General features: G+C 36.3%; 1 pseudogene; it reads left to right on the top strand.

Moving 5' to 3' along the window:
• The window catches only part of LOC150036293 (uncharacterized), a 40,885-nt pseudogene extending 23,872 nt beyond the window's left edge, over nucleotides 1-17,013 (top strand).
• The last annotated feature ends 994 nt before the right edge of the window (nucleotides 17,014-18,007 follow it).

Here is an 18,007-nt window from a genome sequence, read left to right as displayed (position 1 = left end):
AAACTGTTTACAAAATTCATAATAAAGTCCATACATGAATAATCTAGCTAATTTGTAAGTTATATAGAAGACTATCAACTCGACCATGCATATGAACAATTTAAAGAAGAATGTTCAATCCCAATATAAACTAAAATCCCACGCATCTAATACCACTATTTTGTCAGGAGTTTGAGAAATGGATTAAAGGGGCGTTTGGATCGAGGAAATTGGGATGGAATAAGAGTGGGAATGGATAAGGTATACACATCCTCTTGTTTGGTACAAGTTTTGAAGCTTTAGGCATGAGAACAGACTATTTCCAGACATTCTTTATACTCATGGATGATACCCACCCAAAAGTGAGGGTTTTCTTGATGCCCACTCTCTCTCCTTATAATACATGAACTTATTCTTTTATTTTATATTATTAAAATTAATTAATATATGAATATTAAATTTATAATTAGAAAATTATATTAAATTTTAAATTTAATATTTGAATTGATTCATAAATTAATTAATTAATTATATAATAAAGCGTAAAGAACCGATGCATTAATAGTATTAATTCATTAATAAATTATATATGTAGTTAATTAATTATCATTTGTGATTAATATTTTATGAGAATATTTTTTAATAATTATAATTAGTTTATCATTGATTATGTATAATTTCTTATTTTTTAATCACAAAATATTATATTTATTTTTTAAAACTGGTTTTGATTGTTTTACTAGTTAATACATCATATTTATATAAATTCCCCAAATTGATACATCAAATTAGGTAATCAAGTAACTTTAATTATAGATTACTCATTTTACAAATATTTGTAATTAATAATTTAATTAATATTATTACTTATAGTTAAATAATTAATTTTGCTCAAAACTTTGAATTGAATTTATTGTTTTATCAATTAGTCTATCAAATTTTTATAGAGGTACCCAAGATCAATTTTATAAATAAAATTAAAAGCTAATTTGTTAGCATAAAATTCTGATAACATTTTCATGTACAACCAAACACAATCATCATTGATTCCCAGTAATCTTATTCCCAGGCTTTTATTCCTAGACATACTTAATTCTTGGGCATCTCTAAAATCTTAAACCAAACAACCCCTGAAAGGCTTTTTCTTTTTTCTTTTTTCTTTTTTTTTTTGTGTTAAAGAATTTTGATTTGGGAAAGGGTTTTGTTTTAGTTTAGTTCAATAATATGGAGTTTCAAACACTTGATCTTTTAATCAAAGCTAAATGTTTTATTAGGAGTTAACAAAAAACTAAAAAATCGAAAAATTAGACCAATTCACTGGTTTGGTTTTGTTTTTTAGTATAAAATTGGACATTTTGGTTTGTATTTGGAGAAAAAATTATTCGTTTATGATCGACTTTTTATTGAAAAAATCAATCAGATCCGAACCTTATCGAGAGTATACATACCTTTAAAAATAAACGCTAACTTTTATTATTTTAATTATTATAATGCATGTATAGCTTGTTCTTTAGAAAGAAAAAACCAATTATTATGCTGCGTGTATGTTTGTTGTTTAGAACATATTTCAGAAAAAAAAAATATAAATCTCTAATTTTAATCTATAAAAAAGAAATAAGCCTAGCTAATTTTAATTTGAAAACAGAAAAAGAATTCATTCAAAAAAAAAAAAAAAATAGAAATAAAAATAGAAAATTGTAAGAAAAAAAGACTACAAATCAAGAATCAAACCGGTAATAAACTGAATCGAACAAAAAAATCAATTTATTGGTTTGTTCTATATTGGAAAATGGTTTGGATTACCCATTCTTCATAAACGGGATCAGTTTTGTTTGATTCTTGATGGTTACTACAATGTGATTGGTTGATATTATCATAAGACTGTAGTGTGGTTGGCCGATTTTATTACATGCAAAACTCGAGCAACATGTTTTGTAACATGTCAAGACATTGTTATTAAAATATTTATTCACTCCTAAAAGATATTCTCAAAGCTAGTTTTATTTATATTGTACTCTTGTTCAATTTTGGATTTAGCCACCTTATTAGAATATTATATATTGAGAGTTTTGAGCTTAGGGTTTGTCTAACCCTTAACCTCCATGTATTATTATTGAAAATCCTTGTATTTTTCGTTGGGTTTTTGGTTCGGTAGCCATTGTAGAACTCTGGAGGAGTTTGATTCGATATAGTATTTAGGGAGAGCCTAAGTACGTTGAAGATAATGAAAGCCCATATTTAAGGGGGAGCCTAAATTTGATGAATGTGAAAGGATCTCACTCTTAAGGAGAGCCTAAGTATGTTGTAATGAGGGGATCTCATACGAAGCTTAGAGGAGCTTTTTTGTGGAAGTGTAGAGAGCTCAAACTTGGGAGAAGCAGAAGTTAAAACTGAAGAGATATATGTGAGTCACTGAAGAGGGATTCTATTAGATAAGTACTTTCGTTGTAATTGCTAAATCTTGATATAGAGAAGTTTCGTTCCACAAAGCCCACATCCTCCTAAACATAGGTGAATTTGCATCGAACTGGGTTATCAATATCTATGTCTTTATATTTCTGTTTGTTTTCATGTTGCCAACTTGTCATATATATTGTTTGCGATATCGTACTTGACATTGTATCCTCAGTTAGATCTACCCTATTTTCTTTTTCAATTGGCATCAGAGTAGGTTGACTATTGTTCATTGAGTATTCAATGGAGTCGATCAGGGAAGGTAGATCAACTACTCGCCCCCCTGTGCTTAATGGAACTAACTACTCCTATTAGAAAGCCAAAATGATAGCTTTCCTTAAGTCCATTAAAAGTAAGATTTGGAAGGCAGTTGTCTCTGGATGGACACATCCCCAAGTTACTAACAAAGATTGCAAGATCTCTCCCAAGCTTGAAAAGGACTAGATTGAAGTTGAGGATGGGGCTTCCCTTTGAAATTCTCGTGCTCTAAATATTATTGTCAACGAAGTTGACAAGAACATTTTTTTTTTAGTTATAAATACTTGTGTTTCTGCTAAGGAAGCATGGGAAATCCTTGTTGTGGTGCATGAAGGCACCTCTAGAGTATAGTTGTCTTATCTGCATATTCTAACTTCAAAATTCAAATCTCTTGAGATGTTAGAAGATGAAAGTATTTGTCGAGCTCAATGCTCGCATCCTGGATATTGCAAATGAGTCCTTTACTCTGGTGAAAAAATGTCTAAAGAAGTACTTGTTCGAAAGATTCTACGTTCATTACCAAAAAGATTTGATATGAAAGTTACAGCTATTGAAGTGGCTCATGATATTGCTGCCATGAAGGTGAATGAGTTGTTTGGATCTTTGTGAACCTTTGAATTTATCTTTAAAGGTAAAGGTATAACTTTACAGTCAGTTTCTAATAAAGATCAAACTCGATATAAAGGCAATGATACAGAAGAAATATTGCTGATACTCTATCCCTATTAATTAAACAATTCAAAAATGTTATAAAACACTTGGATAGGGTGTCTGATAACTTTCATACTTCACATGTCAAAGACACCAGTAGTAACAGCAACTCTATTATGCACAAAAAAATTAAACCATCTAGAACAAAAATAGAAAGTGAATGTGATTGAAGCAATGCTTAAGGTAGCAAAGATCAAAACTTCAAGTGTAGAGAATACGAAGGGTTTAGCCACTTTTAAGCTGAGTATCCAAATTATTTGAGAAGACAAAAAAAAAAGGATATTAAGTGACTTTGTTAGATGATGAGTCTAATTCAAGTAGTGAATATGATGAGGAAATTTGTGCCTTGACTATTTGTGCTGCATCTAACAATATTGAAGAGTCTGAAGTATCTAACAAAATTTAGAGTAAACACTCAAAGGTACCCGATCATGCTTCAATCCATATTGATAAAATATCACTAGAAGAGGTCTATGAAAAATGGGACGAAGACTTACAAGCACAGAAGTCTAGGCAGAAAGAATGGATAGAAAAAATAATTTAGACGTTAAGTACCATTTCTAAGCTGAAGAAAGAGTCGTGGGCATTAAAAGTATATTCGCATGCTTAATTCAAGCACAGATGATCTTAATGAAGGAAATCAAATTTGCGATTTTCATGAGTAGCGGAAGAACGATAATTCCAAATCACAATCATAAATGAACATACCATTTACAATCGACTTCAAACAAGCAGTTATACAATTCACAGAGAAATTACAGCATGAAAAACTACAAATGCTCAAAGGGAAAACTATATAAACATTTGTAGATGAGTCCATGCTCCGTTGTGCACGTTCGCTTGAGCAACAACGACCACGAACGCTTGATCTACACGACCGCAACACAGCAGCATAAACACCACGCTCGTCCTGAGCAATCGACTTGGTCACGAACTCCTCAGTAACACGAACGGCCTTCACAGCATCACAAACGACCTCCAGAAAACCTCAACGGTGTTGAATTGAGTCTGACACCACCAATAAGGCTACCTTGGTATTCTCGGTGTGAGAATCCAGAGGGTTGGCTCTGTTCGGACTTGTTATGAGGCAGACGAAAGAGGAAACAATGATCGCGTACACGACTGGGCAAGTAGGAGATGGCGGAGACCTATCGTATAGGTCGATGCCCAATTGTTTAGATAAAGCTAAGCGATCGTCTAGAAAAAGCTATGTGATCGTTTAGCTCATCATTTAGCTCAGTCTGTCACCTACAGATTCTACACGGTCGTTTAATTAAGGGAAGCGATCGTCTAGCAAAACTATGCGATCGTTTAGCTTGCCCAGCCGTCGTTTAGTAAATTCGTATTTACTTGACGACTCCATGAGTTTCTTTTTTGCCGAGAGAAATCTCAAAAACTTTTTTCAACCTTTTGTTAAAACTTCTTTTCAAAATAAGAAAACCACTTTCCTTTTAAACTCATGGTTACCATGAATTTAATAAACACCCACTACTTTGGTTATTAAGGAAAAAGAATTAATGATCCAATAATTAATATTATTATAAATATAAATGATAACCAACTTATCATACTATATTTATAACCTATAGATTTAATATTTCATCTCATGAAACATATAAACCATTGTTCTTTTTCTATTCCATGGTAGTTAATGTAAATCTCATTTATACCAATCCTCTACTAGTTGTATCCCATACATCATATTGATTATATCATATATAATTAAAATACCTCTTGTCAATTTAAACATTTCAAATCAACACCAAGAACTGATCCTCAGCTGAATCCATTGAGCTACTAAGGAGACCTCATAGACCTGTAGCTCGAAGCTTCAACGGTACGTGAATAACTGACTAAACTTTTTAGTCACGGGATCCACCATCGGTTAACTGTCAGACACTCCACTAAAGACTGACAGCTGAACTCTTCTTACCACAGATATATTATGTATCCATCTTATCAAATGAGCAGTGCAACAACCCTTCACAGATCGCTCGTAAGTATAGCTGGGCCAATAACCGTTATGCCCCTGTAGTTACATCTGTCTCCTTAAGTACCATTGATCCCTCTAATGAATATAAGTCATAGTCCTACTATGACTGAGTCTTCTCTTCCAAAGAGAAGCTGTGGCCACTATGTTTAAGCCTCGGAATCAACCCTTAAGGGAGTAATCTCTCTACTATCCCTGCTTCGGGAAAAGAGTGAATTCCATCTTGTGGATTGAGTTCCCAGCTCCCAGATCAAACAAGTCCCCAAAAAGGAAGGCATGTTGAGTTGGCAATTTGGCCACTCTCACCCATGCTAATCAAAGAACCGCCCTCAAAGGTAGGAGTTCCCAAAACACTCAGGATTGAAGTCGTGGCACCTATGGTCATTTAGGTGAGATGCAAGTCTTTAGTATCAACGACGTTATATACAGAGTCAAGTCATCTCATGGTTCAGGTCTCATACAAACTCTTTGTATAGAACACCCCTGCTCGCACGTTTCCACGTGAATGGTTAGGATCTACCATTTATAGTAGTTTACAACATTTGCAAACCTCTACAAAGCGGGTCGTATCCGTAGTGTCACTAGGATTAGGTATCCACCTTAATCCTTTTACTACAGATATATTTAGGTTATCACTTAAGGCATGATTCACTTATATATCACATATACATGCTTAAGTTCACATAAGATAACTAAAGAGCTTTGTTTATTGGATATGAGTAAATGCCAGAATTAAATAACACTTATTTTATTCGTTGAATAATGTGTATATTTACAAAACAACGAGACTCCGGGAGAATTAGGACACCAATCATAACACTTAACATGATCTAACCTTTGATAAACGATCATTTGATAAGCGTGACATTGGATTCAATCAGCATAGAAAACACTTTTACAAAGGTGAATCATCATCTCTAAGTTACTTTGTTCTAGTCTAGGATTCACCAATGTTGACCTATATGTCTAAGACAAGATGAATGTCTCCAACTCAAGGAAATCATAATGAAAGGAAGAAATATTATAGAACCAAAGAGCCCTTATAGCTCATACATTCAAATTTTTATGGTCCAATGAATGTAAAAGCTTCAGGAGGGTACGAATACTTCATCTCTTTCATAGATGATTTTTTGAGGTATGGTTACTTATACCTAATGGAACATAAGTTTGAAGCCCTTGAAAAGTTCAAGGAGTATAAGGTTGAAGTTGAAAACCTGTTAGGTAAAGCGATTAAAACACTTCGATTAGATCTGGGTGGAGAGTACATGGATTTAACATTCCAAGACTATATGATAGAATATGGAATCCAATCCCAACTTTCACCACCTAGTACACCTCAGCAGAATGGTGTATTAGAAAGGAGAAATAGAACCTTATTAGATATGGTTCATTCTATGATGAGCTATGCTCAATTGCCTAGTTCGTTTTGGGGGTATGTGATGCGTTATTTTATGCGATGAAATAATGGTAAAGAATGCGATGGTGAAAAATGAGTTGTGCATGCAAGTTTTCTCAGCAAGATCCAAGTATAAATCCTACTGAGTTGCCTGGTAAGCCCAGGGTCGAACACAGGGACTAAGTAAAACAGTATGCAATGGTAATTTTAGCTCACTTTGCGGTAACAAATAAATCAAGGGGTTGGTTGGTTTATTGTTTACAGTATAAAGTGTATGCGGCGGAATTGAGAAAAGAGTTAATAATACGAAAGATGCGATGAGTATGCGAGGGAACGGGTTGAGAAGGGGTTTAGCTAACATTTCCTAGAAATGCGTTCATGTTATGCGATCATACTACATACATACAACAGCAAGTCATCTCTCAATACAAATGCTACAACTTCTAATTTTAGAACGCATGCGATGTATGCGATGATGTCTATAGGACTTACACCTAAGCCTCTATTCTTGTCTATGCGATGACGAATGACTTACACATACACAAGGTGACTGCATACTACCATAACCTATCTCTAGGGTGCATGCGATGCATGTTGGCAAACAGAGATGATCTCTAAGTCTCTATCTCTTGCTTATGCAGATCTAATCTTGCTCTCTCAAGTCTAGATTCTAACCTAGCTCTCTTAAGCCTTAGGTTCTTTCTTTAGACTCTCTCTCGAGTAGCTCTAAAGGGTGATGGGCGCAACATAAGACAAGATGATCGCATGCAATGAATATCCTAGGTCATGTTAGCTAAGTACTTCTCAACCCATTCGACAATTTTAGCTACTCATACGTATTATAAAGAGAATGAGCAGATGTAGAAATGCAAGTTCCATTCTATATATGAAATCAAAGTACAGAACGACAATGTGAAATAAAGATAAGGAGCCTGGTAGTAATTTCCTGCTTCCCAAGGCTTTTACACTGTTCTTCTCTACTCTGCTCAAAAGATATTCTTGCTCTCACAAGAGTCGACCCTCTCTCTATTTTCCACACTCCCTGGCACTCGCTCGAGCTGACCAGGACGATCTTTCGGCGTCTTATCCCTTCTCTCGCTTTCGCCTTCTAAGTATAAGAAAACTAAGAACAAAATTAACTATCGTCTATATGGGGAACTTTCTAAACTCGGCGAACTCCTTCAATGAAGGTGGCCTTCGGGTATTTATAGAGCTTTAAGGTGAAAAGCTTTTTCTCTCATATGATTGCACTGATGGGATGGCATTAATTCTCTGTCTGATGCGCCGAATAATTGTCACTAAAAAGTTGAGTGTATTTGCTACAGTGTCGTTAACGGCTTTTCAACTTAATTCAGAGTCGACCGTCATCAGCTCTCTATCCCATCATGATTTATTACGCTTTCACCTTGATGCGTTGGCTTTATGCGGCCACCTTATTGAGCATATTTTTGCAAGCGCAAATGATCGCATAGCCTTGCATTCACAATTTCTTAATGCACTTGGACGTTAATTTCTTTGGATTGCAATTTTTCCTTGTGCCAATACATTTTCTGCACAAAATACATAAGTTAACTGTTTTTAATGTGATGAACATATGTGATCGCAATGTTATAAACTTAATGCTTTTGGACGCAATTTCATATATTTTACCATCGCAATCCTTCATTGTTTTATAGCTTTGCGTTGTAATAACGTGCACGTCTACCCGTTACCAGTATGCAGTGGAGACTGCAGTTTAGATCTTCAATAATATTCCTTCGAAGAGTGTTTCTAAAACACCTTTCGAGTTATGGGGGGCGTAAACCTAGTTTACATTACTTCATAATCTGGGATTGTCTTGCACACATGCTACTGACGAATCCTAAGAATCTAGAACCTCGTTCAAAGTTATAGCAATTTGTTGGTTACCCTAAGGAAAGAGTTGGTCTATTATATGACTTTCACAAAAATAATTTGTATGTATCAACAAACGCTACATTCCTGAAGGAAGAGCACATGAAAGACCATAAACCACGGAGAAAATTAGTATTAAATGAAGTTATTGAAGAATCAACAAGGGTTGTTGATGCAGCTGGTCTTTCATCAATAATTAATGAAGAAGCCAACACTTTAGGTTAGTCTCGTCCTTCTCAATCATTGAGAGTGCCTCGACGTAGTGGGAGGATTATCTCACAACCTGACCATTACTTGGGTTTAACTAAAACTCAAGTTTTCCTACAAGATGATACAGTTGAGGATCTATTGTCCTGTAAATAGGCAATGAATTACATAGATAAGGACCAATGAGTCAAAGCCATGGACCTTGAAATGGAGCCTATGTACTTCAATTCAATATGAGAACTTGTAGATCCACTAAAGGGGTTAAACCCGTAGGGTGTAGATGGATCTATAAAAGAAATAAAGATGTACCTGGAAAGGTATAGACATTCAAAGTTAGAATCGTAGCAAAGCCTTATTGATAACTGGTAGAAATCCCAGTTATTATAAGCCTTTTACTTAGAATCATGAGGGCTAATAAGTAGAAAATGCGGTGATAATACCTAGAATTTGCAAAAAATTGAGTTTTGCTTTAATTAGTACCTAAATCCTCACTGACCCCAATATTATGCGTTACTCAATTTCAAAGTGTCTATTTTTGTAGCTATCGCAGGAATCAAATGCATGCGTTTGAAATAAGCAAGTAAAGACAAACGCATATGCTAAAGTCAGACGATTGCAAAGACAAACGCATACGCTGAAGCCAGACAATTGCAAAGACAAATGCATGCGCTGAAGCCAGGCAATCGCAAAGACTAACGCATGCGTTGGAAGTTGCGGTGATCGTATGCATCCATCGCATGGAAGTTGCGGTAATCGAATGCGTCCATCGCATGGAAGTTGCGGTGATCAAACGAATGCGGTGATCAATTAGAAATTGCGGCCACGGAGTAACAACCATAATAGAAGGACGACCGCAAGTTGGGTAGAACGCATTGATGCTTCAGTTGAATCAAGCTCGGACGCATACCTTGGGAGTATCAATAAGATAAGGCGATGTGACATTGCCCATACCGTGACAAAAGCATCAGTGAGCCATAATGCAATCAAGATAGCTGTCGGCGTTTAAACTCTTTAAATAACCTTTTGGACCTTCATTTCAATACATCTGAATTTCTACCTCAAGGTAGAGGTTTGTGATCACAGATGAGAGCTTGGATGAGATTTTCAGTGAGAATTCTTCATCTCCACAAACCAGATCGAGTGACGACCGGAGCTTTCGCCGGAGATAGAGCTCGAGAGAGACATCTCTACCATTCATCCATGGCACCACCGGCAGCCTTGACGTAGAGTCCTTCGTTTCTCTTTTAATCTCTGTGCTGTATTACATTTTAGCTTAAGATTTTAAGATATTTTCTGATAAATGCAAATCTTAACTCCTTCATTGTCGTATTCTTCATCATTTTCATCTCTATCATAGTTTATCTTCAGCGTTTATTTATCAAAGACAATCGCATGCTTAATTGTGTATCCTAGAGATAGGACGCATGAAGCAACCCACTGAGAGGTGTGCGTTAACGAGTATGGTGAGTCAACCCTCTTTTCTTGGTGAAAGAAAGTAGCAACGCCTGTTTATGGGATGTTGCATTGCTTGTCTATAAGTTAAATAGCCACGTCTAACTGCCTGAGAAGGTAAGAGATGGAACGCACTAAAGAAAAGTTCACATTGTTCCTAGAGATAGGCACAATCTTATGCTCGATGCAACCATGCACTATAGAGATATAGTCATACAGCTGACCACTGAGAGATGTACGACGCGTTAGTGCAATGAGCTGGGATTACTTGGGCGATTTAAGATAATAAACATTACTATGCGTTAATGGTTGTTGTGTCTCTACTTATTCTCATTGCAAGTCTTCTATTGCTCAATCTGTTTAGTTAGGAGTAGGAAGAGTGTGAATCCATTAAACTTCTTTTTATTTTTCTTTTCATTGCCTCAAACGCATTGCTTCACAAGAATTATTGAGTGACAAGTCCCTGTGTTCGACCTCAGATTACCCGAGAAACTTGCATTTGCGTTATACTTGGCGCGAGCGTAAGCAAACTTGTGATAGGAATGCATGGTCATTGCATCCTAGATTAGTGCATCTTCCTTCTGACGCATGACCTCAGACGCATGAGTGCAAACACATAAGCCATGTCTAACGCATGAATTCATGTACAGCCCCATCCATCCATAATAAATAATAAACAATCTTTTCCTAATCCAATAGTAAACTTTTCCCCCTGTTGCTATGCTTAAGTCTATAAAAATTCTCTTATCCATTGCCACATATTATGACTATGAGATATTGTAAATGGATGTCAAAACTACCTTTCTGAATGAAAATATTAAAAAGAACATCTTTATGTCTCATCCCGAGGGTTCATAGCCGGTCAGGAGCAAAAAGTTTACGAGTTGAATCGATCCATTTATGGGTTGAAGCAGACATCCAGATCTTGGAACATTATATTTCATACTATGATCAAATTTTTTAGTTTTGACCAAAACATTGATGAAACTTGTGTCTACAAGAAAATCATCAATAGTAAAGTAGCTTTCTTGGTACTTTATGTGGACGATATCCTACTCATTGGGAATGATGTAGGGTACCTTACTGATAATAAAAAAGGCTAACAGTTGAAATCCAACTGAAATATTTCGGAGAAGCACAGTATGTACTTTTGACCCAAATTATTAGGAATCGCAAGAATAGAACACTAACTATGTCTCAAGCAACTTGTATCAACAAAGTGTTGACTCATATTTGATTCAGAACTCTAAGAAGGGTTTATTATCTTTTAGGCATGAGGTTTACTTGTGTAATGAACAGTGTCCTAAGACACCTCAAGACGTTGAGGATATGAGACGTATTCTCTATGCCTCATCTATGGGAAGCTTAATGTATATTATACTCTGCACTAGGCCAGACATTTTTTATATAGTAGGCATAGTCAGTACGTACTAGTCCAATCCAGGGTTAGACCACTAAACTTCGGTTAAGAACATCCTCAAGTATCTTAGGAGAACGAGGGATTACAAGCTGGTGTATGGATCTAAGTATTTGATCCTTACGGGATAGACCGACTCTGATTTCAAAATTGACAAGGATTCTAGGAAATCCACAATAGAATCAGTGTTTACCCTGAACGGGGGAGCTGTAGTATGGCGTAGCATCAAGTAAGGATGCATTGCAGACCCTACAATGGAGGTTGAATATGTAGCTGCTTGTCAAGCAGCAAAGGAAGCAGTTTGGCTCAGGAAGTTCCTAAGAGATTTGGATGTGGTTCCAAACATGGACTTACTTATCACCTTATATTATGACAACAGTGGGGTAATAGCCAATTCTAAAGAGCCTCGCAACGACAAATGGGGAAAACATATAGAGAGAAAGTATCATCTGATACGGGAGATTGTGCAACAAGGTGATGTGATCGCCACAAAGATCACTTCGAAGCACAACATTGCTATTCCATTTATGAAGGCTCTCTCGACTATATTGTTCACGAGTCATCCAAAGAATCTAGGTCTATGAGACATGTACATTATATAGTCAAGGGCAAGTGGGAGAAGTGTAATGGGTATATGGATGCTATAATATATTTTATTTATTTACCACTCCTGCTATTTTAGGTTTTGATATTATGTACATCCCACTAACTAGAGTTTTAGTACAAGTGGGAGTTTGTTGGGTTTTATGCCCTAAACCTCGTAGATAGTAAATGTAAATAATTGACTATCATCAATAAAGAGTTCTCAACATTATTTCAATACGTGTTATTGATTTTAATGTATTCATTTTGTCGTAATAATCCTAAATCCAATAAACTAACATCTTATGTTGTCTTATGAGTCTTGAGCTGTATGTAGAGACATACAATGATCAATGTTTAGGACACAACAAAGGGTCTATAGTATTGGGATAAGATTGGGTACCTTATCCTAGTGACACTATAGATACGACCCACTTTCTATTTGATACAAATGCAATGACCCAACGTGTTCGTGTAGGGCCATGCGAGTGAAAGTATCTTATGCAATGAGTTTGCATATGACCGGACCGTGAAATAGTAACCAATAGATGTAACATATTGACTAGTTATGTTTCTATTTCAATAGGATAACCTAGGCAACTTAGTCTTAATCCTGAGTGTATTATGAACTCTATTCACGAGGGACTATCCTTTGATTTGTATGGGTGAGAATGGCCAGTTCGCCGACTCAATATGCCTACCATTTTGGGGACAAGACCAAGTGGGGAGCTATGAACATAATAATAGAAGATGGATTTTAGTTCCTCCCGATCTTAGGGTAAGTAGATGAGTTTTCCCTTAAGTAGTGTTTTTAGGACTTGAACAAAGGTCCCTACCCTCTCACTTTCCCAAGAAGGGTTTCTGTTTAATGGTTGGACCATAAACAGGTTGTTCATTAGAGAAGCACTGATATTTAAGGATACTGAGGTAACCAAGGGGTAAAATGATAATTTTACTCAATCAATGTTACGAACACTCATGAAGGTCTAACTTACTGTTATTAGTCTATACCCGTCGACACAAAAATATATATGTAGTGAGAAGAGTGCAATTGTGGGTCTTTATTGGAATGTACCCACAGTTAATGAATATTGATTAATTTGGTTAATGAGATAAACCAATTAATCTTATATTGGTGGAGCTTCACAACTCACTCAGAATTAAGATCAAGTCACCTATAGTAATCCTAGTGAAATATAAGTCTCTTCTAGTAACGTCTTAGAAAGAGAGACTAATCATTTCGTGGTCTGGCCTTATACAAACTCCTTATATAGGATACCCACACTCATATGTCTTCATATGAATGATTAAGATCATATCATTTGTAACACTTTACAACAATTGTGACAATTACCAAGCGGGTTGTATCTATTAGTATCACTAGTATAAGGTAACCAGCCTTATCTATCTACTACAGACCGTTCAGGTTATTACTTAAACATGATCCACCTATATGTTTCCACATACTTGTTTAAGTTACATAAAATAACATAGGATCACAATTTATTGGATTGAGTTAGTGCACATAAAATAACAATATTTTATTAACAACAATTTTTTTATACAAGTTTACTAACTATGAGAATATAAGAGAGATATAGAACACCAATCCCAACAGTAACATGGTTGCATGGCTCCAAAATGTGAGCAAGCAAGAATACTTGAGATAATGTGTTATGTCTCGTGCATACTCTCCAGTGAAATAACACATTATTTAGTGTGATAGTAAGTGGTATTCCCCTGATACCATTAAGAGTGTCTTGGTAAAAGCCGAATTGTCTGCCAAATTGATAAAGACTATACGATTCTGTACTCCAAATATTCCCACATTGGGAAGATAGGTAGCATGATCGCATACTGGAGAAATACCAAGACTTTAGAAATGACGAATCTCGACCATCGGTCATACGCTCATGCCTACTCCTGTTCTAGATATTCACGTGTCATTGAATATTTGCACCACCATGGATCAATTCCCATGCCTCATACTTTCCAAACTAGATTGAGCCATCTTCACCATAAAAGTTGGCCATTTTTAAACCCTGAATGGCTAAAGAAATGGGGTATTGTGTGTTAAAATAATGCGCAAGACAACCGTGGACGTAATACATGGGAAAGTGGAAGTCCATACGTCCAGTTGGGTTTGAAGGCTACGTTATCACCCCTAAGCCGTGATATATATTGGCTAAAACTGGAATAGTAAAGCTACAAACAACACCGTTAGACATTAAAATAACGATTCTAAAGACTCCAAGGCAAAGATAGCCTCCCTTTTGTGCAAATACGAAAAGGCACAACCAACAGGATAGAAAAGAAAACAAATACATTTTTTTTCTTCAAGTTTCCTTTTATCCTGAGTTTTGCAAGTAACATATTTTCCCTACTCAACAATTCTCGAGACTCGTTCCTTGTACCGGCAGGATTTTTAGTGGATAGAGAGCGAAAGGATTTCTTTTGCTTCCGTGTAGTAGGCTCATTATATATTCGAGCCTCTAAGAACCAGAATTAAATCCAAGAGCTAATGGTCACTAGGGAATCATTGTTAGAAGGTGTCGTACGATTTTCTCTCCACCTAGAAAAGTTGTTCACGTGTCTTTGGAAGATATCTCTCCTTGTCTCAATAGCCAGTTAATTCTTCAAGGGAAGGCATCACCTTGATAGCACTAGAGATGTGCTATCTTCTTCCACTTAACTCTAGGTTGTTTAGCTACTTAATTTTTTTAAATTGATCAATTTGCAGGAATCGAGTGTACAAGTAGTCGGATCAACCGTTCAGGACAAAAAGGTGCTAAAATGATTAAGTTACAAGCTAAATTGATTAAATGACGAAGGAGTGAAGACTTCTACCCCGCCAAGCGTTGCAACGCTCCCAATAAGCTTAACTTCAATGCAAGCTCAACAATAGAAGGAAGAATGCTCGAGTGCAGGGTAGCGTTGCAACGCTGTGGAGATACCCCAACGCCATCGTCACACTGCTCTCAAACGCTGCCCTCCAATGCTCTAAGATAGAATAGGCAGCGTTGCAATGTCCCTGGCGAGCGTTGCAACACTACGTAGTTTGACAGACGTATAGCCTAGCACGAGCGTGACACAACATCATTATCAACATCATCCCAAGTACAAAAATTCTTGAACACCACTGCTCTGTCCAGCATAGCTTTAGCTTCTTTTTTACACCAAAATTCTGTAAATATTCTTCCTCTTTTTCCAATTTTATTGAATTCGAGCATGATCAGAGGCTAAAGGATAAGAACATAACTTGGGTTTGTTAATTCAGTTAGGTTCCAATTCAATTCTTGAGACTCATATTGTAATTCTGTGAGTTTTTGTTACGAATATATGAATATTTATCTTGAACTTATTCTTCAACTTTCATGTATGAGATAATTTGACAAATTAGCTGTGCATGTTTAATTGATTGCTTTGATTGGCCCTAATTTGTAAGCGTGAGGTACTCAACACCTAGAAGCAAGAGTTAAATTGGTTTTTTGTGTTAATTTGGGATTCCAATTAGCAAGCATTTACATTATAACTTAGATACATCTCACGCAATTAATTAGTTGGACGATGGAAATCAATTAATTTTCCTAGTTTTGCCCTTAATCTTAATGTCTATTGATTGATTGATTAGTTGAGGATTCTCACTTTTTTGTTGATTAACTTGATTTTATGGACTATCGGTTAGGATTTTAATTGAGTAGGCTATGTTATAATTCAAATATTCTCACGCATCTTTAGAATAGTTTGTGATAGAATTGATGAGGAATGAACTAAACTATAATTACCCAAGTTAAGTATTTATTCATTTGATAAATTATCACATTCTTTTACTTGTGCACTTTTGTTCTTTAACAATTTTAATTCAAACCCCCCCTTTTTTTTTGGTTACTTCCTACAAGTTCCAATTCTGGAGGAATCCATATTCGGTTCCCTGTGGTTCAACCTCAGACTTACTACTTGTACTACTATTTAGTATAAGGGGTTAGTTCAGAGCATACAAATTTTTATTTGCGTTCGGTGCGGGTTTACGAACAATGATGAATCCACCGACCAACTAAATTGGCATCATTGCCAAGAAGTCAAACAGAATCCTTGATCTTTGAAACTTGTAGGTTTTGTCCTTGCTAATAAATTTTCCCTTTGGGTGCTTCACCCACACTCCCAAAGGTGCTAAAAAATTGTATTTTGCAGAGATTTCCAGGGAGAAGAGGAGAATCAGAAGAGAAAGGAGATAACAAGTTGCACTTAACAGAGGAACTCGTGTTGAAGACACATCAGGAGAAGAAGGCATTCTTGAAGATTTTCCCGTGATGGCAGAATGAGAAAAGTCCCTCATGGAGCTTGCAAAACCTGACTTCACTCAGCAACCCTTGTGCATTACCTATCCTAAAAAACAATAGGTAACTTGAGCTTAAATCTAACTTAATCCACTTACATCCTGCTTTTTCTAGTCTATAGGGCGAGGATCCGCACAAACACTTGAAGGAATTCTATGAGGTGTGCAATGGGATGAAACCTAATGGGGTGACCCAGAAGCAGGTTAACATGAGAGCATTCCCCTTTTCATTGAAGGGAGATGCCAAGGAAGGACTCTACATTCTTCCACCAAGAAGCATCACATCCTGGGAGGAGTCGCATAGGCAGTCCTTGGAGAAATTCTTTCCAATATCCTGAGCTGCTAGTGTCAAAAAGGAAATTTATAGCATTATGTAGTTCGATGGGGAGACCCTTCATGAGTATTGAGAATGATTAAAAAAGACCTGTGTCAAGTTCCCTCGTCATCAGATCTCGGACCAACTCAAGATTCAATACTTCTACGAGGGATTGATATGGATTGATAAAAACAGTATAGATGTAGCTGCAAGAGGTGCCTTAGTCGATAAAACCTCGACTGAGGCCATGAACCTAATAGCTACCATGGCTGCAAATTCTTAACAATAGAAACTAGAGCAGTAGTTAGTGTTAAATTCACCAATGAGGTAAGTGGGCTTAAGAAAGAAATATCTGACTTAGTTTCTGTTGTTAAGCAGTTGGCAAATGTGGAAATTGGACAGCCTGCTTCTGTTTGTTAAGTATGTCATGGGATTGTTCATTCAACTGACGTTTGCCCAAATGTTCCAAAAGGAGAATTTCTTGAGGTAAATGTCATTTGAGGCTACAATTATAATAGACAAAACAAAAGGCGGGACCCATTCAGTCAGACCTACAATCCTAGGTGGAGAGATCACCCCAACTTTAAATGGGGAGGGCAGAATAAGCAGACTCAGCCTCATCATAGAGCTTTGTCTGGTTCAGGTATGTCCTTGGAAGACATCATTAAAAGTTTTGCTGACAACTCTTTTAAATTTCAATAGGATACACTGAATTTTTAGTAGGAGACAAAGAAAGCCATTGAAGCTTTAGGGACCCAAGTCTCACAGCTAGCCAACCTCTATGAGCAGATTGGAGAGAGTTTAGCAAACTCCCATCCCAATATGAGTCAATTCTTAGAGAAAATGTTAATGCAATCACATTGACAAGAGGCAAGGAGTTGGAGCCACTCGTTGAGTCAGTGAAAGAGCCAGAATTGGAGAATCCAAAAATTTCTTCTTCAGATCAAATCGTTTTGCCACCATAAAACAAACAGGGAATATCTTCTCACCCTTATCCTTCTTTAGATGCGTATGTG

Source organism: Benincasa hispida, chromosome 5 (genome assembly GCF_027475165.1).
Source record: "Benincasa hispida cultivar pf3 chromosome 5, pf3_genome.v1.1, whole genome shotgun sequence".
NCBI lineage: Eukaryota > Viridiplantae > Streptophyta > Magnoliopsida > Cucurbitales > Cucurbitaceae > Benincasa > Benincasa hispida.
Note: the sequence above shows the minus strand (reverse complement) of the source record. Positions and strands in the feature narration are given on the sequence as shown.